The sequence below is a fragment of the Notamacropus eugenii genome, chromosome 1 (assembly GCF_028372415.1).
Source record: "Notamacropus eugenii isolate mMacEug1 chromosome 1, mMacEug1.pri_v2, whole genome shotgun sequence".
NCBI classification, from domain to species: domain Eukaryota; kingdom Metazoa; phylum Chordata; class Mammalia; order Diprotodontia; family Macropodidae; genus Notamacropus; species Notamacropus eugenii.
In genome coordinates, this window is record NC_092872.1 from 493,511,048 (window position 1) to 493,535,717 (window position 24,670).

General features: G+C 35.6%; 1 protein-coding gene across 5 annotated transcripts in view; it reads left to right on the top strand.

Annotated features, from left to right (window-relative positions):
- The window catches only part of EXD3 (exonuclease 3'-5' domain containing 3), a 429,786-nt gene that overhangs the window by 9,579 nt on the left and 395,537 nt on the right, over window positions 1–24,670 (top strand). The window contains exon 1 of one of the 5 annotated variants that reach the window (XM_072633117.1): window positions 79–97. The exons of the other annotated variants lie outside the window; for them this stretch is intronic. The gene's annotated coding sequence lies outside the window, so the exon portion shown is untranslated. Of the gene's footprint in view, window positions 1–78; window positions 98–24,670 lie in introns of those variants that run through there. 5 annotated transcript variants of the gene reach the window in all.

Here is a 24,670-nt window from a genome sequence, read left to right on the forward strand (position 1 = left end):
TTGGAAGGGACCAGTCATGGAAATGTATGATGATATCCCTTGTATTTGGAAAACTGTTGCTCGTCATGGAGGACTGAGGGTTGTACTTATCATTGGGGTAAGCTCTCTGCAGAATTCTGAAGTTTTCCCTCCTTTCCCCCTTCAGTGATCTCTCTCCTTTCTTGCCTTTCCCTCTCATGATGACAAAGGCTTCCAAGAACCACCCTCTAAAGCTTGTGCTGCAATGTTTTCTGACCATTTCCTTCAGAATATTTCCTTAGCACCCTGCTTGGGGACTTGGGCATGGTTAATCAGATAAGTTATTTCAAGGTAAAGTGTTAATGGTTTGCAGTAGCTCAATTTCTTACTTCTCCTTGGTAACATTTGCAATTTTACATGACTTTATTGCTTTAACTCAGCTAAGTAAAAACTGGTAAAATTGGGCTCCTTGGTGACTTAGTAGGACTCATGCTTTTGGTCATAGTGTGGTTCCAGCTATGGCTAACACAATTCCTAATAAACGGCTACCTGACCGGTCGCTGAATCTGATTTTTCAGAAAAAGCATGCCCAGCAGGTTTTGAAGTTGAGCCGATCAGTGTTGGATGTGCATTTGACATTCTGGCAGAGAAGATGATTGGTATTAATGATTGTATTGGTACTTGAAGTACATAAAGCAGAATAATCATTGAATTATTAATCTAAGTGGGACCCTGAAAGTCAGCCTTCCTTAGAGTAGAGCTCTTTAGGTACTGGATTTCTGTAGTAACCCTTCTTGTGAAATGGGTCTAATACCTAATTTATCAATGTAAAATTTAAATACATACTCTCTATAACTCTTGCCATTTTTTATTAAAATTTTTTTTGATGAACAAAAATCTATTTTCTTTCCCTCCTACAACCCCTCCATTAAGAAAAGAAAAACACTTGTAACAAACACACACACACATATGTATGTATGTATACACATTTAATATGCATGTATATGTATATATATTGACCATCTCCAGAAAATATGTCTGATTTTGCATCCTGAGTCCATCATCTCTTTGCCAGGAAGTGAGCAGTATGTTTTGTCAGTGATCCCCTGGAATTGTGGTTGGTCATCTTGTTAATCAGAGTTCTTAAGTCTTTCAAAGTTTGTACAGTTTTTTTTAGTGACCTTTTGATATTTAATATCAATGCATAAAACAGAGAGAAGTGCATTTGCTGAAGGTGTTTGTTATTGTCATGGAGCTATAAAGTCAGAGGGTACACTTCTGTGTATAGTCCAGTTGGGAGGGAGAAGGCTTCCACGTGGATGTGGTAAGATATAGTCCAATCCTTTCAAATTTTACCATATGAGGAAATTAAAACATAGAAAGGTTAAATTACTTGCCTAAGTCACATAGATAGTAAGAGACAGAACCTGGATTTGAATTCAGGTCCTTTGACTCTAAACCCAGCATCCTTTCTCCTATAGTCTGTCTGGGATTGCTGATGGACAGTGAATTAAGAATTGCATGGGAATAAAAGAATGAGTTGGATTACCTTTTGGAAATTGCTAACTCCGATTGCTTTTTTTTGATTTGCTATCCTTCTGAATCCCCTTGTAGTATTTGACAGTGTTGACCATCCCTTTCTTCTGTAAACTATCTTCTCTTTTGATTTTTATGACAGTATGCTCTCTTGATCATCTTCTTGCCTCTCAGGTCATTCCTCAGGCTATTTTGCTAGATCATCCATGCCCTGCCCCCAACGGTGTGTGTCCCTTAAGGCTTTGTTCTGAGCCTTTTTTTTCTTTCTATTTGATCCCTTGATGATCTCATCAGTTCCCATGGATTCAGTTATAATCTTTGTGTTTTGAGAACTTTATATCCAGCCCTAGTCTCTTGAGTTCCTGTTCTGTATTATCATTTGTTTATTTAACGTTTCTGAATGAATGTCCCATAAGTATTTCAAACTTAACCTATCCAAAATAAATCTCATTATCTTTTCCTCCTAAGAGTTACTCCTTTTCCTAACCTTGTATCTTTCTGTCCAGGGTGCCACCATTCTTTCAGATCACTCAAATTCACAAACTGAAAGTAATCCTTGACTCCTCGCTTTTCTTTACTCTCTATATCTAGTTTTCCATGTCTTTTCAATTCTTCCTCCATAACATTTTTCTCATCTTTCCTCTTCTTTCCACTCATGTGGCCATCACCCTGTTTCGGGCCCTCATTGCCTCTTCCCTAGGCTACTGCAGTATTTTCTTAATTGGTTTTCCTGCCTCAGGACTTTCCTGTCTTTAATCCTTCTACACAACTTTCAGATTGTTATTTCCAAGGCACAAGTCTGATCATATCACTCCTCTGTTCAAGAGCTTCTTGTGGTTCCCCATTGCCTCTAGGATGAAATATAATCTCCATTTGTCATTTAAAGCCCTTTACAGTCTGACTTAAACCTACCTTTCCACTCCCATTCACACATGCTACCTTTTAGCCAAACTGGCCTACTTGCTGTATTCTGAACGTGACATCCTTGGTTAAATTCTTATGTAACACCTGTTTTCCAGGCTGAAATACACTCCCTCCTTGCTTCTGTCTCTTAGTACTTCTAGCTTTCTTCCCATTTCCATTATAGGGCCACTTCCATCATGAAGTATGGTCTGGTCCCATCTGCCATTGCCTTCTCCCTGGCAATGGCTCTGGAATGACATGTACATTGGGTCACTTACAGAGTTTGTTGTGCTATAATTCCCATGTTTTGAAGTTCAGGGCAGTTTTCTTGTATTATTTTTGGCATTGTAGTGTTGAGGTATTTGTCATTTTCTTTGAGGAGACTTGGGATAACTTAAGTTGTTTCTGCTCATCCTGTTTTTTAGGTTAGTGACTTTGGCTTGTATTCAGATCCTTTGTGTTTTCAGTGTTATTGCCTTTTGCTTCTTTATAGATGAAGAAAGACCAAAGCACTGTGGTTGGACCCAATTTATGGGAGAATGTGGAGAAAAGCTAGCATGGATGGGTTGTGATCTATATTGTTTGTTGGAGAGAACATTTGAATGAATAACATCATAGATCTATTTGAGTTGTGTGTGTATATGCTGTTTCACCCAATAGAACGCAGAGACTACAATAGAACCTTGGTTGATGAGTAACCTGGTTTATGTATACTTTGCTGGATGAGGAAAAGTTTTCTTTTCACAAAGTTTGTCTTGCAAGCCAAACAAAATTCACAGTATGAACATTAAAATTTTGTTGAAAAACATCACCCAAATGAGGCTATAGCATTGAGAGCCAAGAATATTTTTAACAATAATGCAATGTCACATTTCCATGACATTCTGAAAAAAACATCAAAAACAAATGTCATTAGATTCCTAGTCAAAAGCAAATGTAAAGAAAAAAATCAGTCAAAACATGAAAGTGATTCTAAAAAACAAAAATAAACGAAGGCAGTAGTGTTAGTCTTACTTGTAGTGAAAGTAGCATAAGAGAACACTCTCAACATTGAAATCCCCGATGTTCTCATAGAAGGAGATTCTCCTTCCAAGCAATAGCCTTTCTTCCTCCTCCTCCCTCTCGCCTCCCTCACTCCAGCCATGACTCTTCTCAAAGGTAAAGTGCAGGTTAATTTATTTTATTTTCAGTTTATATTGTGTACTAATCATTGCTATTGTATTTTAGGCGCATTAGGGACAAAAAACTTACTTAAAACTATAAATAATTGTTTTTATATGAATATTTTTGGGAATGTGTTACCAATCATTCAACTTTACATTATTTCCTATGGGAATACCAACAAATTGCAATACCAACAGATGGTATTATAAACAGAATCTGGAAATGAATTAAATTCATAAACCGAGGTTCTACTGTATTTGTTTTTTATTCTGCATTTCTAGCACCTAGCACTCATCCTTGGGACATAGTCAAAGCTTAATGGATGCTTGTTGAATGAACAGTGAGAATACTCACGTTCTGATGAGCTCCAGAATCTGCTGAAGCATTGATATGCAGAACACATTCCATAATATTCTTCCCTATAACATGAGTTCAGCAGGAGATCTTAGACCAAGTCAAATTGCTCATTATAATTTGATTTTGCCTTTAAGTTAGTTTCAGTGCATTAACCCCCAGGCAGTGTTATAGAAAGGTTCCATTGACTTGTACAAATAAAAAGCCATAGAGGAATGGATATGGTATCTTGTTTTTGTGTCCTTTCCTCTGTTTGTTTATCTTTCTAAGATTTTTGTTGATTTCTTTTGTTTTTACGTTACCTTAATTTTAAAATAGATCCCTCTTTTTATTCTTCCCAGTGAGTCATCTTCTGTAACATTTTAATTCAATATCTCAACTATTCGATAGTATGTGTAGTTCCCAACTCATCTCCCTGCAAAGAATGGAGGGAGATTAACTTTCTCATTTCTTTGGAGACAAACTTGATCATTATAATTATAAAGTCTTGAATTTCTTTTTCATCTTCTTTTGTTCTTTGTTCTTTCTATTTACATTGTCAAAATTATTAGTTATATTGTTTTCCTGGTTCTGCTTACTTTGCTCCACTTCAGTTCATATAAATTTTAGAGTTTTCTGTATTCTTTATATTTCTACTTTCTTATACAATGATATATTATGATGTAGTACCGTAATTTGTTTAGCTGTTCCCCAGTTGGTTGATGTCTTTTTTGTTTCTAGTTCTAGTTCTTTTCTCCCACAAGAAATGCTGCTATGAATATTTTGAGCCTTACTGTCTTTAACCGACTTGGAGTAAATGCCTAGTAGGGGGATGTTTGTAGCTAGGTGGTACAGTAGAGAGAGCACTGGGCTTGGAATCTGGAAGACTAATTCTCATTAGTTCAAATTCTGCCTCAAACATTTACTAGCTGTGTGACCTTGGGCAAGACACCTCCCCCTGTTTACCTCAGTTTCCTTATCTGTAAAATGATCTGGAGAAGCAAGTGGTAAACCACTCCCGTCTCTCTGTCAAGAAAAATCCACAAAGAGTGAAACATGATTGAAATGACTCAAAAGCAACCACAAAAGTAGGATATTTTATAAATGGGTATGAATGTTTTAGTTACTTTTCCAAATTGCTTTTCAGAATGTTTGGACCAATTCACAGCTCCATCAATTATGTATGATATCCATGGTCCTCTTTTCTCACATCTTCTCCAACATTAATTATGTGTGCCTTTGGTCATCTTTGCCAGTTTGCAGAGTGTAAGGCAAAACCTCACAGTTGTTTTGATTTATATTTTCTTATTATTACTGATTTGAAATAGTCTTTTTGTAGTTGTTAACAGCTCGTAGTTCTTTCAACAATTATTTGTTCTTGTCCTTTGGCCACTTATCCAATACTTATGTATCTATATTTAATTCCATATGTATGTATATATATGTATATGTATATGTATATGTATATGTATATGTATATATATATATATATATACACATACATATATATATGTATCTTGGATATCAGATAATTACCAAAGTTTTTAAACACATTTTCCCCCTAAATTGGCAACTTCTTTTCTTATCCTAGTTGAGGATTAGCATTCATTTTGCAAATGTAAAAAAGCTTTTCCATTTCACATAATCAAGACCATGTAGGTTATCTTTCATGATTGCCTCTATATTTTATTTGGGTAAGAACTTTACCCCTAGTCAGAGCTGTGGAAGCTATCTAGTTTGGGTCTCTTCTAATTTTTTTGATGGTGTAACTAATATTCAGATTGTTTATCAGTTTTGAGCTTATATGATAGGAGATGCCTTCACCCTAATTTCTGCCAAATTGCTTTTCATTTTTCTCAGAAGTCCTCGTCAGATAGTAATTTTTCCCCAAGTAATTTATCTAATTGGGATATTGAACACTGGTTATTGAGTTTATTTGTTGCTTATTCTTCTTATCTAGTCCATTATTCTTTGGTGACTTTTAAAAGAATCAATGGTTGGTTTCACTAGAGGGCAGTCTTTCCTAATACATTGTTCAGTATTTATTTTCCTAATAGAAAAAATGATGTGTGAAAGGGCTAAAATAGTAGGTGATCCAGAAATCATTTCTGTTTGCCTACTGTGCATGCCAGGTCAGATATATTTATTTTGAAATTTATTTGGAAGTGAAATGGAGATCTCACATTGTGAAGTTGTGAATTCTGGGGAATTGGAAAGGCTGTTCCTGTTCCTTATACTGACATCTTCAACTCAGTTCTTCTCATTCTTTCTTTTTCTTTAAAAAAAAAAATCAGCTTCCCAGATATGGAGTAATTTATTTTATTATTTATTTTTTTCTTGGCAATTATGCTTACCTTTCTTCTGTTTCTGTAGTTTGGGGTATTTGAACATTTGTGTGTGTGTGTGTGTGTGTGTGTGTATGTTAGGAATGCCTCTGTTTTTGACTGCCAATCTTTTTTAAATTGATAATTAGGCTCAGGTTTTCAGGGTATGCCATTTTGGATTACATCTTGAGTTCTTACATTTTTTTTTTGGAAGGTATTTTATTCAGTTCTGTGATATCTAGTGGGCATTCTCTTGTTAAAGTTGCCTTTCTTTTATGTTTGAAGTAACTTTTTTCTGGAGACTTTCAGAATTTGTTGTTTGTTTTTGAAGTTATTCACTTTAGTTACTGTATTTGAAGCAGTGTTTTGTTTTGTTTTTCTGGATGTGACCTATAGATTCTTCTCTTGGGATTTCGTCAGACATTGGTTCACTTTCCTTTGTATTGTAACTTTTGTTAAGAGAATTTTGTATTTTTTGAGGGTTCAGTATTTGTTCTTCCTTCTGTTTTTAAGAATTTCTCAGGTTAATTTATATTTTGTGCTTTAGGTTTTTAATTAAAATTTTCCTTTTGAAATCTTTGGTGTTTCAGCCATTTTTCCTTATAGTCCTTCATAACTCCTTTTCTGAATCCTTTTCTTTTGATGATATCACTCATTGGAATTGAACCACAAAACTACCTCAGCCTTCTCTGTCAGGAGGTTTATCTTTTCACTGGCCTAAATATCTGTAACACCAATTCTATACCCACAGCATCTGCTATGGATATGTATGCATAATTCCAGGGTAAATTCACAAAATATAAGCTCTCTTCCTGAAACCAAGACATTTATTCAAACACCAGAAAGTCAAATCCATCATAGTAAAAAAGAAATCTATACACATTATCAGTGCAGGGAACATGGCCATATTCAAATCTTCCCTTTATCAGGCCTCCCCAGGAACAAGTTCCCTTAGGCAAAATCACTCCCTCTCTTACTCAGGCTAGCTGCTCTGCTCTGCCTCAGCTCTGCTTTCTCTCTCTCAACTCCACCTCCCTCTCTCTTCCTGCTGCACCCTTCCTGTTCCACTCATTCAGCAAGCTTTTTCTACCATGGGCTCCATGTGACTCAGGCTGTGGAATGGGCCAGAGCTCAAAGCAGGTCACATGGGCCTATTAAAGGGCAGGGAAGATCTTCAAATTCCCTTAACGTTACAATATCTTCCTAAGGGACAGTACTGATCCTCTTACCCTGGCTTCCTGTCCCACTTACTTTCCCTGATTCTTATTTTTTTCTTCTCTGTTTGGGCTAAATCATTGTTTGCTAGGTTTTATAGGATTGGAGGAGGGCATTCTAGATAGAGTCCCTGCAGCCTTGGAGTCCTATGACCTCAGGTTGCTCCAGATAGAGTATCGTGCTTCTTTTTCCTCTCTTTCTCATGTGACTTGGAGGGAATGAGGTCTGACTTGCAGGGTGGAGTGTGCTGTCATTCTTTGAGGCAGGATGGAATTGCCTTTTTGGGTCCTTGGCACAGGCTGATAGGTCAGTTTGTGTATCCTTGGCTTCAGAAACATCAAGGTCAATAGGGTTAGGACACTGAGTAGGTGCTTAAAGGGCTTAGTATTCTCTAGTGTTAATTCATAAGGCATTTATCTTGGAGGGTTCTTATTTTTTGTCTTGTGAATTCAATTGAAATCGTTCTACGTGTCTGACATGGCTTTTTTTTTTTTTTTTGAGGTAGTGGGGACTGGAGAAAATGTGTAGTCCTCTATATTGTTGGTCATGTAAACTCGAGCCACTCTCTTTCCCATTCTGTCTAGAGTATGAGAAGTATCACTTGTCATAGAATTTCCTCATTTTTTAACCCTTCTGCCTATATGTGTCCTATAGGCACCTCAAACTCAAAATGTCCAAAACAGAGCTCATTACCCTTCTGTCAAACCTATTACTGTTTATCACTATCCTTCCACTTCTCCAGGTTTGTAACCTTGGTGTCATTCTCAGTTTCTCATTCACTTATCTCATATATTCGATCATTTGCCAAATCTTATCTTTTCCTCTCCCTGTGTTCGTTTCTTGTCATTCCCAAAACTGCTAGCCTGATTCAGGCCCTTATTCCAACTTGCCTGGACTATTATGTGCCTGTCCCAGTTGGTTTCTCTGTGAGGAAGGTCTCCCCCGACTCCAGTCCACACACTCTGCCAAGGTGACTTTCCTGAAGTGTATATCTGACCATGTTCCCTCCCGTAGCTCCCTACTAGCTTTAGGATCAAATAGAATTCATTCTTCTTTCATACTACTCTTCTCCACATGCTTTATGGTTTGACCTGGTAGACTATTTCTGTTCCTCACATGTCATGTTCTGTCTCCTGTGTTGCCTTTGCACTGGTCTTTGTCCATGCTTAAAATGCTCTCTCTACTCACCTTTGCCATTTAGAACCCTCAGATTTCCGGAAGACTCAACTCTTTAGGCCTTTATTCGCGCCCCCCCCATATTAATCCCTTCCCCTGTAAGGTTACTTTGTATCTTCTTTGTATGTATCTTGTATATGTCTGTTTATATAAATGTTATCTCCCTCCTTAGAACTTAAGTTTGAGGGTAAGATCTAATTTTTCTTTTTTTTTTCTGTATCCCCAACATTTAGCATATTGACTGGTACATTGTAAGTGCTTGATAATGTTTATTGAAGGGCTGATTGATTATTTAACTGTAAGATTTATATAAACCTTTTTTTCTTTTCTATAATGAACTTAGCAAACATCAGCCAACATGAACATTTCAGTATACAAGGAAGAAATTGTGAACTGGTATTATGTACAATCTGCTTTATATTAAATTAAATTTAAAATCATAGTAACAAAGTTCTTCTGCTTGTCTATGTCCCTTTCTGAACTTTCTTCTATTCTCTTTTGTGTATTTTTAAGATGTCTGATTGCTCTTTTCCTTTTTTTTCCTGCATTACTGTCATAACCCATGAACTCTCTCTTGGCCTATAGAAAACCCCCTTCCTTGTAATAAGTATAGCTAAGCAAAACAAATTAACACATAGGCCTTGTAATTTTCAGACAGCCATTCTCTCGGATTCACTGTGAGTGTGGGAAAGGGAACCTCAAATATTCTTGCCTTCCAGCTTTCCTTGCCATGTAAGAGTTAACAAAAGCAATGGTAATGACAATGGAGGATTTAAGTGAATGAGAGGAGGTGATGATCTCAAGAGAGAAGACGATGTAGTTTTTCAGGGATTAACTTCACTGTGTGTCACATTAACATTCATGTTTATCAAGCCCTGCTACATCATATTCAAAATTGGAGGAGAAACTAGAGAACAGTATCAGGCAATCTAGAATCAAGCTCTAGATTATATAATATGTATTTTAAGCACAAAGGGAATGAGAGGAAATTGCCAGCTGCTTGACAAAATCCTTTGGTTATAATCACCTGTCAAATGTTGAAATTATTCTGCACTGTTACTTTAAAATCATTTTGTTTGGAATTTTGTCAGTCCCATAACTACAACTGAATGACAAAGTTATGACTGAACCAGCAAAAGGCTCAAAAAATGAAGAGAAGACATGCATCATTGTGGCTTTGAAAAATTTTGTTTTGTCTTGCAATAATTATTTGAATCAAAGACAAAGTATCAGTTTTTAACATTGACTTTGTTGTTTATTGGTGTAGCTATAATATTTCTAGGGATATTGATATTTTAGTTTTAAGAGTATATTTTCAAACAATATTTAAAAACTAGTAGTGTTTACGAAGAATGAAGTACCATCTCTTCTCTACAAAAGGACTTTTGTTAATCCAGTCTTTCCAAAGAGTTTAGTTAACATAATGATATAAATAGTAGGCATTATCAGCATAATAGCATAGGTAGGCTAATGTTAAAGCAATAGTGTGCCCCTTTTTTTTGGTTCTCTTTTTCAAATCTATCAAATGTTCATTCAGCACCTACTACAAGCAAGGTACTCTGCTAGGCTTTGGGGATAGAAAATTAAAATGAAACAGTGCCTTCCTTAAAGTACCCTTCATTATTCTGAGGTTCTACATCATGTACGCACATAAACAAATGCAAAGCAACTTCAAGAGGGAGAGAGCGCTAACAATTGGATGTTTGGGAAAGGCCTCCTATAGGTAGCTCCTGAGTTGAGCCTTGCAGAAAGCTCAGGATTCTCAAGGGGAATGTGAGAAGAGAATGCATTGGAGTTGCATGTAAAGCCAAAAAGCGTGGCATGCTGAAGTCAGATAATTGCTAGCAAGCCAATTTGTTTAGAAAGCAGAGGACGTGAAGGGGGGTAGTATGAAAAAAGTTTGAAAAGGTGAGTAGAAGCTAGATTTTAGAGTTCTTTAAATGTTAGGCTGAGGCACTTGTATTTTATTTTAGAGGCAGTAGTGAACTCTTGAAGATTTTTAAGATATTGTAGAGGCAAAATCTACAGGACTTGACCTAATTGGATGTAGAAATTGAGGGAGAAGGAAGAATTAAGGATGATTTCATTCAAAATAATAACAAATTGGATGAAATACCTAGAAATCAACCCACAAAGACATACTTAGGATTTACATAAGTACAAGTACAAAACACTCTTTGTAGCCACCATAAGGAAAGACTTAAAATAATTGGAGAGACCTCACTGGTTATTGATGGGTTGCACCAATGTGATAAGCATTATGAGTACTAATTAAATTAATGGATCAATTTTGCACAGTATCAAACATACTAACATGTTACTTTAGAGTTAGACAAAATATGAAAATTAATTTGAAGGAACAAAAGTTTTCTATCCTTACTAATTTATAATATAAGAGTTGGTGGTCATCAAAACTATTTGGTACTAGTTAAAAAATAGAAAAGCAAATCATTGGAAGAGACTAGATGAAAAATATTCAGAAGCAAATAGACACAACTCAGTGTTTGATAAACAAAAGGATTCTAGAAACTATGAACTTCTAGAAGCAGAAACTTCTATTTGACAGGATTGCTTGGAAAACTGGAAAGAAGTCAGACAGAAAATCATTTCAGATAAACAACTTTTATTACCATATAACACAATAAATTCCATATAGATAAACAGTACCCATAGGCAAAGGGAAGAAATTATCTTTCAAATGACATTTAAGGAGAGATTTCAAAATTAAATAATCGACAGAAATAATTAAAGGACAAAATAAGATCACAAAAGACAAAGTAATTTTGACCATATGATATTAAAAAGATTTTGTATGAATAAAATCAGTGCACCTGGACTAAGAAGAAAAACTTGAATGAGAAAACTTTTACTATCAAATAACTCGAATAATATCCATGATATCTAGGAAGTGGACTATATAAACATATAAAACTAAGATCAGTCTCCAAATAGCTGTGAAGAAATAGTTTTCAAAAGAAGAATTGTAAGCCATCAATAACTATATGAAAAAATGTTTCAAATTAGTAATAAGAGAAATATAAATTAAAGAAACTCTGAGGAGTTATATCATACCTATCAAATGGGAAAGAATGATAAAAAATGGAATCAATCAGTTTTGGCAGGACTCTTTGAGGACAGGAAGAGTAATTCACTACAGATTGGTCCATCTATTCTAGAAAATCAGTTGGAATTACATGAGAAAGTTACTAAACTGTTCATTTATTTTGTCTCAGTAATCCCTCTACCAGGTATATAACCCCAGGGATGTAAAAAAAATCCCAAATGTAGTATGCTAAAATATTCATAAGACCACTTTTTTGTGCTAGCCAAAAAATCTAGAAATGGCTAAACAAAATATTGTATGTAAATATAATGGAATTTAATTTTACTATAACAAATAAAGAATGTAAGAAATTTAGAGAGAAATAATAAAATCTATAGAAACTGACATGAAAGAAAGCAGAATTAGAAGAACATTATATGTAGTAACTTACCTTGATGGATCGTTGATATCATTGATCTGAAAATTCTCCTTAGCTATGCAGATCTAGACTAGTCCATTCTGGTCATTCTATACAATTCTTGTCTATATCCACCTGTAAATCTGCCATGTGGGGTCCACCTAGCATGTTGGGGGCCTTCCTCTAGTTTACTAGACAGTTTCTGGGTACCAGTGGAGTCTGCAGGCTGTTAATGCAATGTCAAGAGAATATGGCAAGCTGTAAAAAAGCCAAATACAATATGGCCTTCCGTCCTTTGTAGCCTCCTTCAGCTTTTAAAATGTTTATGGCAGAATGGTGGGAAAGACTGACAGAAACTGAATGATATTCCAACCACCCTGAAAACAAATAAAATGGATGACTATTTATAAAAATATAAAATATCACAGTTAACAGAATATAGAAATTGTAAGTACTCCAGTCTTAGAAACAAATTGAACAAGCCTTAAATTATACGTAAAGAAATAGCCATAAATAAGCCTCAAGAAAAAGCCAAGATCCACTTGTGGATTAATTCTTTCAAACATTTAAAGAACACTAAACTTCTGTACTGCATATATTATTTACAAAAATAAAGATAGAAGATACCTTATCAAACTCCTGTGAGATAAGTAAGGTCCTGATAGCTAAACCTGGGAGAGATAAAGCTGAAAAGAAAACAACTATAAACCAAAATATAAACCAGTTAAGCTAATGAATTTTGATACAAAAATGTTGAATAAAATGATTAGTAAAACACTGTAGCAATATATTTTTAAAAATTAACTGTGACTAGATTGGATTTGTACTAGAAATATAGTGATAGTTCCCTTCTGGAAAACAGCCCTTTCTCTCCTGCATCCCTCCTTACCACATAATTAAAGAGAAAAGTAAAAAGTAAAAGTAGGGAGAAAAGCTATTATGTAACACCACTCATCTATGTTAAAAACACTAAAAAGTACATGAATAAATAGAATTGTCTTTAATATGATAAATGGTATTTATTTCAATTAGGATCCAACATTATTTGTAATGAACCATCTTTCCAGTAAGATCAGGGATAAAGCAAGGATTATTGTTATTATTGCTCTTATTTGATATAGTTCTGCAAATGGTAGCTTTAGTAATAAGAAAAGGAAGTTGAGGGAATAAGCATAAACAAGTTACAGGCAAAATTATATTCATTTGTGGGTGAAATAGTTTATTAAGAGCAGTAGTTCTTAAACTTTTTTTAAAAAAATGTTTATTTATTTTTAGTTTTCAACATTCATTTCCACAAAATTTTGAGTTCCAAATTTTCTCCCCATTTCTTCCCTCCCCCCATTCCATAATGCCTTGCATTCTGATTACCCCTTCCCTCAATATGACCTCCCTTCTGTCACACCCCTCCCTTCCCTTATCCTCATCTTCTCTCTTTTCTTGTAGGGCAAGATAGATTTCTATACCCCATTACCTGTATTTCTTATTTCCCAGTTGTATGCAAAAACAATTCTCAACATTCGTTCCTAAAACTTTGAGTTCCACCTTCTCTCCCTTTCCTCCCTCCCCACCCATCCCCACTGAGAAGGCAAGCAATTCAATATAGGCTATATATGTGTAGTTTTGCAAAAGACTTCCATAATAGTCATGTTGTGTAAGACTACCTATATTTCCCTCCATCCTATCCTGCCCCCATTTCTTCTATTCTCTCTTTTGACCTTGTTCCTCCCCAAAAGTATTTACTTCTAATTACTCCCTCCTCCCATTTGCCCTCCCTTCTATCATCCCCTCCACCCCACTTGTCCCCTTCTCCCGTACTTTCTTGTAGTGTGAGGTAGATTTTCATACCAAATTGAATGAGCATGTTATTCCCTCCTTAAGCCAGATGTGAAGAGAGTAAGCTTCTTACCTCTTACCTCCTCCCTTTTCTCTTCCATTGAAAAAGCTTTTTCTTGCCTCTTTTATGAGAGATAGTTTGCCTCATTCCATTTCTCCCTTTCTCCTCCCAATATATTCCTCTCTTACCCTTTAATCTTATTTTTTTTAGATATCATCCCTTCTTATTCAACTCACCCTGTGCTCTCTCTCTCTATGTGTGTGTGTGTGTGTGTGTGTGTGTGTGTGTGTGTGTGTGTGTGTGTGTGTGTATAATCCCTCCAACTACCAAAATAATGAGAAAAGTCTCAAGAGCTGCAAATATTATCTTTCCATGTAGGAATGTAAGCAGTTCAACTTTAGAAAGTCCCTTGTGATTTCTCTTTCCTGTTTATCTTTTCATGCTTCTCTTGATTCTTGTGTTTGAAAGTCAGATTTTCTATTCAGTTCTAGTCTTTTCATCAAGAATGCTTGAAAGTCCTCCATATGATTGAATGACCATTTTTTCCCCTTGAAGTATTATACTCAGTTTTGCTGGGTAGGTGATTCTTGGTTTTAATCCCAGTTCCTTTGACTTCTGGAATATCCTGTTCCAAGCCCTTTGATCCCTTAATGTAGAAGCTGCCAGATCCTGTGTTATCCTGTTTGTATTTCCACAATACTGGAATTATTTCTTTCTGGCTGCTTGCAATATTTTCTCCTTGATCTGGGAACTCTGGAATTGGCCATAATATTCCTAGGAGTTTCTCTTTTTGGATCTCTTCCAGGGAGTGATCGGTGGATTCTTTCAATATTTATTTTGCCCTCTGGTTCTAGAATATCAGGGCAGTTTCCTTGATGTCTAGGCTCTTTTTTTGATCATGGCTTTTAGGTAGTCCCATAATTTTTAAATCGTCTCTCCTGGATCTATTTTCCAGGTCAGTTGTTTTTCCAATGAGATATTTTACATTATCTTCTATTTTTTCATTCTTTTGGTTTTATTTTGTAATTTCTTGGTTTCTCATAAAGTCATTACTTTCCATCTGCTCCATTCTAATTTTTAAAGAACTATTTTCTTTAGTGAGCTTTTGAACCTCCTTTTCCATTTGTCTAATTCTGCTTTTTAAAGCATTCTCCTCCTCATTGGCTTTTTGAACCTCTTTTGCCAATTGAGTTAGCCTATTTTTAAAGGTGTTATTTTCTTCAGCATTTTTTTGAGTCTCTTTTAGCAAGCTATTGACTCATTTTTCATGATTTTCTTGCATCATTCTCATTTCTCTTCCCAGTTTTTCCTCCACCTCTCTTACTTGATTTTCAGAATCCTTTTTGAGCTCTTCCATGGCCTGAAACCATTGCATATTTACTTTGGAGGTTTTGGAATGCAAAGCCTTGACTTCCTCTGACGGTATACACTGTTCTTCCTCATCTGAAAGGATGGAAGAAAATACCTGTTCACCAAGAAAGTAACCTTCTGTTGTCTTACTTTTTTCCCTTTTTTGGGCATTTTCCCAGCCAGTTACTTGACTTTTGAGTCCTCTGTCAAGAGGAGGGTATACTCTGGGGACATATATGTTCTCAGTTCCTCCAAGGTGGCACTGTTAAGGGAGAGGCATTTACTCCTCTCCTGGCCTGCTCTCTGGTCTGGGAGCAATCAAAAACGTTTCTGCCCAGAATCTGTGAGTAGAATTCCTTCCCCACAACCACCTCTAGCTCCACCAGGCCAGTGCTCCTCCAGACCCCAGGGCCAAACTCAGGGCTGAGATTCATATCAGTGGCTCAATTCCCCCTGGGGCTTTAGGTGGAAAGCTCCAAAAATGGACACTGCTGCTGCAGTGGCTGCTATTGGTGGTCCAGATGGCATTCTTTTCTCCTGGGTGAGGGAGATTTCTCACTGAACTTTGAAACTCTCTTTGGCATTTGTGAGTTGAGATATCTAGGAACTGCTGCTTCCCATGGCGCCCTGAAGCCTGTTCCCGGTCCTGTCCCTGCCATGCTGTGTGGCCCACACTGGGCTGCATTCCGTGCCGAGTATGATAGAACTTTCCTGTTGACCTTCTAGGCTGTCTTGGGCTGGAAATCTCTTTCACGCTGTCATTTTGTGGCTTCTGCTGCTCTAGAATTTGTTTAGAGTCATTTTTATAGGTATTTTATGGTCTATGTGGGGGAGCTTCTACAGGTCCATCTTTCTATTCCACCATCTTGACTCCACCCCCCCCTTAAACTTTTTTTATGTCATGGATTCTTTTGACAGTTGAAGTCTATGGACTCCTCAGAAGTTTGTTTTGTTTGGGGGGTGTGTGTGTGTGTGTGTGTGTGTGTGTGTGTGTGTGTGTGTGTGTGTGTGTGTATATTTTTTTTAATTCATTTAAACTTAAATACAAAATGAGAAAAGAAAAAAATAACATTTCCATGTACACAGCAGAACATGAGAGGATTTGATATAAAAAAATATATTTCCATTTGAAGAAAATCTATTTAATAAATACTACACATTGTTTTCGAAGCTACCCACCTTTTCTTTGCTTTCTTCTAGGTTTTTTTTTTGTTCTCTGCTGTGCATTTTTTACTTTTTTTCTCTCTCTTCCTACCCACACCCTAGAGAAGGCTTCGATTAAATGTATATATACAATGAGTGTTTGTGTATATGTAGTTATCTATAAACATACACACATGCGCATATATGTAAGTCTGTCCTATGCATATTTGTCATTTCTTTATTCATGGATTGAAGTCTTTACATGTTTTTCTAAATCACACAACTCATCATTTTATATATGACAGTAGTATTCCAATACAGTCATATCCCATCTGAGAGATTGTCTAATGAAAGTCTTTTCCCTCAATTTTCTGCTTTCCTTCTATTCTTGGCTATATTAGTTTTATTTATACAAGAAAATTTTAATTTAAAATAATCAAAATTACCCATTTCACACTTCAACAATTTTCTTACCTTTTAATATAGTTTAAAGTCAGGTGCTGCTGAATCTCCTTCCTTTACATTTTTTCCTTAGTTTCTTTAAGATTCATGACCTTTTGTTCTTCCAAATGAATTTTGTTATTATTTTTTCTAATTCAGTAAAATAACTTTTTAGTAATTAAATTGGGATGACATTGAATAAATAGATTAGCTAGATAAAATTATCATTTTAAAAATCACACTGGCTTTACCTACTCACAAACAATAAATATTATTCTGATATTTGTTTTTGTGTATTTTATGTTTTATATGTTTTTGTGTGTGTTTTGACAGCTATCCTCTCAGGTATTTTATACTGTCTGGTTATTTTAAATGACCTATAACAAAAAAATATTGGTGACACCTGGTATAATCCTTTTAATTTCTCCCTGCAGTTTTAGTTTTTTAGAGTCACCCCATCATAGTTAGCTCAACCCATGCCTTCCTTTCAAACTACACAAATAAGGATGACAACCATAAGGACAGTGCTAATATTTTCACAATTTGAAATAATTTGACCTTATTGAGTCCCTTAAAATTGGTCTTTAATATTTACCTTTATTTCTCTTGGATATTATATGTTGAATTTTCCTTTAAGTTCTGGAGTTTTTATCACAACAATCTGAAAGTCTTTGAGTATGTTAAATGTCCAGTTACCCTGGGTTGTAACTTGAGCTCTTTTGCTCTATGGAATAGGTCCAAGACCTATATCCTTCAGTGTAGTAGCTGCTAGGTCTTGTGTAATCCTTATTGTAGCTCTGTGATATTAAATTTTTTTTTCTTCTTGTTGCTTTGAAACTTGGCTGTGATATTCCGGTAATATGAGATTCCTGGGATCTCTTTCAGGTGGTGATGAGCAGGTTTTTTCTACTGCTACTTTGCTTTCTTGTTCTAGAAACTCAGGGCATTTTTCCTTGATAATTTCCTGTAATATTCCATCAAGATTCTTTTTTTAAAAATAATTTTCAGATAGCCTGACTATTCTTATATTATTTCTCCTTAATCTGTTCTTCAGATTTCTTGCTTTTCTGATGTTTCATTTTCTCTTCTATTTTTTCATTCTTTTGATTTTGTTTTATGATTTTTTGGTCTTTTAGAATGACATTAGCTTTCCCTTGCTCAATTCTAGTTTTCAAGAAATTATTTTCTTCCTTCAGTCTTTGATTCTCTATTTCCAGTCGCTTGACTTTAATTTTTATAATTTTCTTGATTTTCTTTGATTGCTCTTATTTTTTTCTAATTTTTCCTTAGTCTCTCTGATTTGATTTTAAAGGTGTTTTTAAGTTCTTCCAAAACTCTTTTTGTGTTCAAGAACGTTTGATGTTTCTCATTGAAAAAGGAGTGATTTGTTTAGCTCCATATTATCTTCCTCTGAACGCGTGAACCCAGATCTTCTTTATCCCCATAGTAACTATTTATGGTTGGGTTCTTTCTCCTTTTTCTTATTCCTTTTCATTCGTTCATTCATTTATTATTTTTTAGAAGCTATTGATGTAATCAAGTTGTAGTCACAAGGTATGGGGACTGATGCACCAGGCCTCAGGTCCTTCTTATTGTTATTTCCTGAGGTCTGTCACAGGGACCCAAACTTGGACTCTCCTCTTCACTCCTAGCCACAGGTAGGCCCCCAGCTACTTGCTCCCCTATGGTCCTTCTGGTGACTGCAAACTATAGCTCTCTTCTCTGCCCCAGAACTGAAATCAGGGACTCTGCTCTCCTGCAAGTAGTCATAGCCATCAGGGTCCCCTGCTGCTGCACTCACCAGGTGCGTGTTAGAGCCTTCCTGCTGCACCTACAGCCTGGGACATGTCTGCTTAGCACAGCTGTGCTTGGTGTCCCTGGTCAGTGGAAGGTCCTTTAATCTTCTCCTACTCAGCCATCAGATCCCCACACTGTCTGTGAGATGAAAGTTTCTGAGGCTGCCTCTCAACCCAATTGCCTCCAGGGCTTGTTGTTTGCTAATTGTGTTTGAAAGTTTGTACTTCACTGAGACAGAATCTCTGCCCCTGGATATCTGGGGTCTTTCCTGGGGTCTTTTCAAATTTTCTTAGGACAAATGCTTTACCTCGTGCTTATTTCTGCTGCTCTGAGGTGATGTTCTGTCTTTTTTTGTGGAGGAAACTTGGAGAGTTGGAAGTTTTCTTCCCAGAATCTTTCATTCTTTTTAAAAAGATCCTCAAGATATAACAGAACCACTCCAGGCCTTCTACCTTTGTGGCCAGTGATGAAAGTAGGCTTCAGAGAAGTTTGCCCACTAACCTTTCTGTCTGACTCCTTATATTGACTTGGGCTGGAAAAATGACTCACTGTGACTTTTTCCTGGTTTTCTCCATCAGGATTTGAGCTAGTATGATTTATGGATTTGTTTGGAGGAGTTTTTTTGCAGGGGGAGGGGACCTTGCTGTATTTCTTCCTATTATTCCTTCATTTTGGTTCCGCCCCTCCATTAACTGCTTTCAAGTAGCATACTATCTCCTCATATTAGAATGCAAACAATTTATCCTTGTTTAGTCCCATATGGTTGTTTCTTTTAATTTTTTCACATCTCTCTTGACTCCTGTTAACATTTAAAAGTTTGCCAACCTCTGGTCTTTTCATCAGGAATGCTTGTAAGTTTTTTATTTTGTTAAAGATTCATTTTTCCCCTTGTAGGATTGTACTCAGTTTTGCTGATTGTTATTTTTGTCTGTAAACCTGTATCCTTTACCTTCTGGAATATGGTATTCTAAGCTCTTTACTCTTTTATACTGGTGTCTGAGAAATTGTGTATAATCCTGACAGTGTCTTCTCTATTCTCAAATTCTTTCTTTTTGATTGCTTGTCATATTTTTTCTTTAATTCTGAAGCTCCTAATTTGGGCTGTGATGTTCTTGGGAGTTTTCATTTTGGGGTTTCTTCCATGAGGTAACTATTGAATTTTTTCAGTTTCCACTTTGCCCTCTGGTTCTAAGAGATCTGGGCAGTTTTAAGATTTCTTGAAATATGACGCCCTTGTTCTTTTTTTGGTTATGGCTTTCAGGCAGTCCAACGATATTTTAAAAATATGTTTTAATTGAAATCTTCTGTCTCTTATGTCATCATAGTTATCTCAAATATCCCTCCCTCTTGCCTTCCAGGTATTTTTAGAGAGGAAAAAAAATCAGCACAATTGATCAATACATTGAAAAAGTTCGATGATGTGCAATGTGTATTGCATATGGGCTTCCCGCCTCTATGACTGTTTGGGAGTGTCGTCTCATACATCTTCATTTGAGTCCTGCTGAATCTTTATAATTTTGTTACATTTACTTTTGATTTTCTGGTATGTAGCTGCTTTTTCCATTTACATTGTTGTATTTACTATGTGTATTTTCTTGGCTCTGCTTATTTCACTTTGCATCACTTTATATAGATCTTTTCATGCTTCTCAGGATTCGTCACTTAGATAATTGCCTATAGCGTGGTAATATTTCATTACATTCCCATACCATAATTTGTTTACCCATTCCGTAATTGGTGGAAATCCACTTTGTTTACAATTCTTAGTTATCACAAAAAGTGCTGCTACAGTTATTTTGGAGAAAGAGGACTTTCTTCTTATAGATGACTTCCTTGAGGTATAAGCACAGTAATGTAGACTCTGGTTCAAAGGGAGGGTATGAACAGTTCAGTCATTTTATTTGCATAATTCTCAATTGTTTTCCACAATGATTTTACCATTTTAGAGCCCCACCAACAGTTTATTAGTTTGCTTATCATTCAATTCCTCCAACATTGCCTATTGTCTTTTTTGGTAATTTTTGCCAATTTATAGGGTGTGAGGCATATGATCTGTTTCTCTTCTAATTTTTAAAAATAATATAATCTTTAATATTAAGGTCATATACCTAATTAGAATATATTATAAAATATGGTATAAGATGCTGATCTAAATCTGATTTCTGCTAGACTGTTCTCCAAATTGTCCATCAGTTTTTACCAAAAAGGGAGTTTTTTCCTAGGTAATTTATTTCCTAGGTAATTGTCCTAGGTCATTTATAAATTATTGTTACTTATTGTATAATATAATAATATAAATTATTGTTACTTCTCACTTTTTCTAGTCTCATCTGTTCCATTGATCTCTTTATTTTTGAACAAGTATTACATGGTTTTGATGACTGTTGCTTTATTAATATAGTTTGAAATCTGCAATTGCTATTTCCCCTTTGATATAACTAGTTTTCATCATTTCCCTTGATATTGTTGATCTTTTGTTTTTCCAAACGAATTTTATCAAGTTTTAAAAAGTACTGTCTTGGTAATTTGACTGATATAGCATTAAAAGTATAAATTAATTTTGGTACTATTCTTATTGGTTGGCATGGCCTAACCATGAGCAATGAATATTTCTCCTCCTCACTTAAATTGTAAGTGAATCTATGCAAGTCTTTTGTGTGCTTTGGTAGGTTGATTCCCAGACATTTTATGCATTTTGTAGTTATTTGGGATGGGATTTTTCTATTATTGTTTCTTGGGTTTTGTTATCATTGTGTAGAAATATTAATTTTTGAGGGTTTATTTTGTAGCTGAAGTTATTAGCCAGAAGAAGGAGGCTAATCTACTTGGAAGAGTGGAAACAATGGCATGAAGGCAAAAAAAAAAAAATCTTAATAAATGGAGGCATGAGACCTGTTATCAAATATTTGAGATATTATCTTCTGGAAAGGGAATTAAATTTGTTCTGTGTGGCCCCTAAAAGAAGAAGTAGAAACAGTAGGTGGAAGTTGCAACAGATTTCACTTTTAAGTTAAAACTTCCTAGTTACATTTATAAAGTGAAAGGTGCTGCCCCTACCCTAGAAGTCTCTAAGTGAGGACTAGATTCCCAAATGTCCAAAATATTATGGAAGAGATTCTTGATCAGCCAATAGACAAATCAGATGACTCCTCAGGTCCCTTCTAATTTTGATATTTTAGGATTTTATGAATCTTCCTATTCTCATCAAAGCAGTAAAGAATCTAATATCATTTCAGCTTTGTCTGGAACCTATTTAGGTCAGCATATAACCTATTTCACACTTTTTTTTTTTATAATTTTGAAACGCTCTTGTCTTCTTGTTAAAGTAACAGTTAGGATAGTGGTTATAGTGGCAAAGTGTCTTCTCTTTACTCCTGGAATTATTGTTTTAGAAAAATTTAATATTTTGTTTTTTCCCCAGTTACATGTAAAAACAATTTTTAACATTTGTTTTAAAATTTTGAGTTCCAAATTCTTTCCCTCCTACTTTCCTCCCTTTCTCCCCTCTTCCCCCCCCTTGAGAAGGCAAGCAATTTGATATAGTTAATATGTGCAATCATACAAAACATATTTCCATGTTAGTTATGATGTAAAAAAAACCACAGGCAAAAAAAAGCAAGAAAAAAAGGAAAAAAAGTATATTTTGTTCTGCATTCAGACTTTATCAGTTCTTTCTCTGGAGATAGAGACCATTTCTCACTGTAAGTCCTTCAGAACTGCCTTGGATCATTGTATTGCTGAGAATATATGTCATTCACAGTTGATCATTGTACAGTATTGCTGTTATTGTATGCAATGTTCTCCTGATTTTCTCATTTAACTTTGCATTAGTTCATGTCTGAATATCCCTATATCCCCTCCAACATTTGTCATTTTCCTTTTCTCTCATAATAGCCAATCCAATAGGTATGGGGTGATAGCTCAGAGTTGCTTTAATTTGCATTTCTCTAATCATTAGTGATTTAGAGCATTTATTCATATGACTATAGATAGTTTTGATTACTTCATTGGAAAACTATCTGTTCATGTCCTTTGACTGTTTGTCAGTTGAGAAATGAAACTTATTTTTATAAATTTGCCTAACTTCTCTATATATTTGAAAAATGAGGTCTTTATCAGTGAAACCTGTTATAATTTTTTTCAGTTATGATTACTACGTATTTTCCTCCATCCTATTTTCCCCATTTATCCTACTCTCTGTCTTTTTACCCTGTCCATTTTCAAAAGTGTTATGCTTCTGACTTTTATCTTTCCTTGATCTGCCCTCATTTCTGTCAACTCTTCCACCCCCCACTCCCTTAATTCTCTTCCCCTCCTACTTTACTATATGGTAAAATAGATTTCTATACCCAACTGAGTATGTATGTTATTCTGTATTTGAGTTAATTCCAATGAGACTACGGTTCACATGCTCCCCACCCCTCAACATCCCCCATCTTCACCTCCACTGTAAAACTCTTTCCTGAGGCAGCTAGGTGGTGCAGTGGATAGAGCACCAGTGCAGGAGTCAGGAGGGCCTGAGTTCAAATTTCATCTCAGACATTTTATACTCACTAGCAGCGTGACCTTGGGCAAGTCACTTAACCCCAATTGCCTCATCCTGGGTTATCTCCAGTCATCCTGATGAATATCTGGTCCCTGGATTCAAATGGCTATGGAGGAGAAGCGAGGCTGGTGACCTGCACAGCCCTCCCTCACTCAAAACAAAGTCAAGTGCAAGTCATGTTATTATTTCTCTGATGGCATGGTCTTCTTCAGCAATGAAGTATGAACACATACACACAAAAGCTCTTTCATACCTCTTTTATATGAGATAATTTATCCCATTCTACCTCTCCTTTTCCCTTCTCCTAGTGCATTCCTCTTTCTCATTCCTTGATTTTTTTTAGATAATCATCTTATCATATTCCACTCACACCTGTGCCCTCTGTCTATGTTCACTCCTAAATATTAATAATGAGAAATTTTGAGTTATAAAAGTATAATTTTCCTATGTAGGAATGTAAACAGTTTAATCTTATAGAATCCCTTATGATTTCTCTTTCCTTTTTACCTTTTTATGCTTGTCTTTTATTTGAAAGTCAGTTTTTCTATTCAGTTCTGGTCTTTACATCAGGAATGTTTGAAAGTCCTCTATTTCATTGAATGTCTATTTTTGCCCTTGAAGGATTATGATCAGTTTTGCTGGGAAGGTGATTCTTGGTTATAATCCTAGCTCTTTTGCCCTCTAGAATAAAATATTCCAAGCTCTCTAGCCTTTCATGTAAAAGCTGCTAAGTCTTCTGTTATCCTGACTATGGCTCTACAATATTTACACTTTTCTTTGTGGCTGTTTGTAATATTTTCTCCTTGACCCGGGAGATCTGGAATTTGGCTATGACATTCTTGGGAGTTTTCATTTTGGGATCTCTTTCAGGAGGTAGGTGATTGGTGGATTCTTTAAATTTCTATTTGCCTCTCTAATTCTAGAGTGTCAGGGCAGTTTTCCTTGATAATTTCTTAAAAGATGATATCTAGGCCCTTTTTTGATAATGGCTTTCAGATAGTCCAATAATTCTTAAATTATCTCTCTTGAATCTATTTTCCTGGCCATTTGTTTTTTCAATAAGCTATTTCACATTTTCTTGTATTTTTTTCATTCTTCTGATTTTATTGTTTCTTGATGTTTCATGGAGTCATTAGCTTCCACTTGCTTGGGCAGTTAGAATTGGTTCTAATTTTTAAGGAATTGTTTTCTTCTGTGAGCTTTTGTACTTCCTTTTCTGTTTGGCCAATTCTATATTTCTAAAGGAGTTCTTCAGTGAATTTTTGTACCTTCCCCATCTCTCTCCCCCGCCCCCCCTCCATTTGGCCAATTCTGCCTTTTAAGGAGTTCACTTCAGTGAATTTTTGTATCTTTTTTTCCATGTGGCCAATTCCATTTTTCAGGGAATTCTCTTCTTTAGATTTTTGTGCCTCTTTTTACTATTTGGCCTATTCTGTTTTAAAGGTATTAATTTTTTGAGGAGCATGTGTGTGTGTGTGTGTGTGTGTGG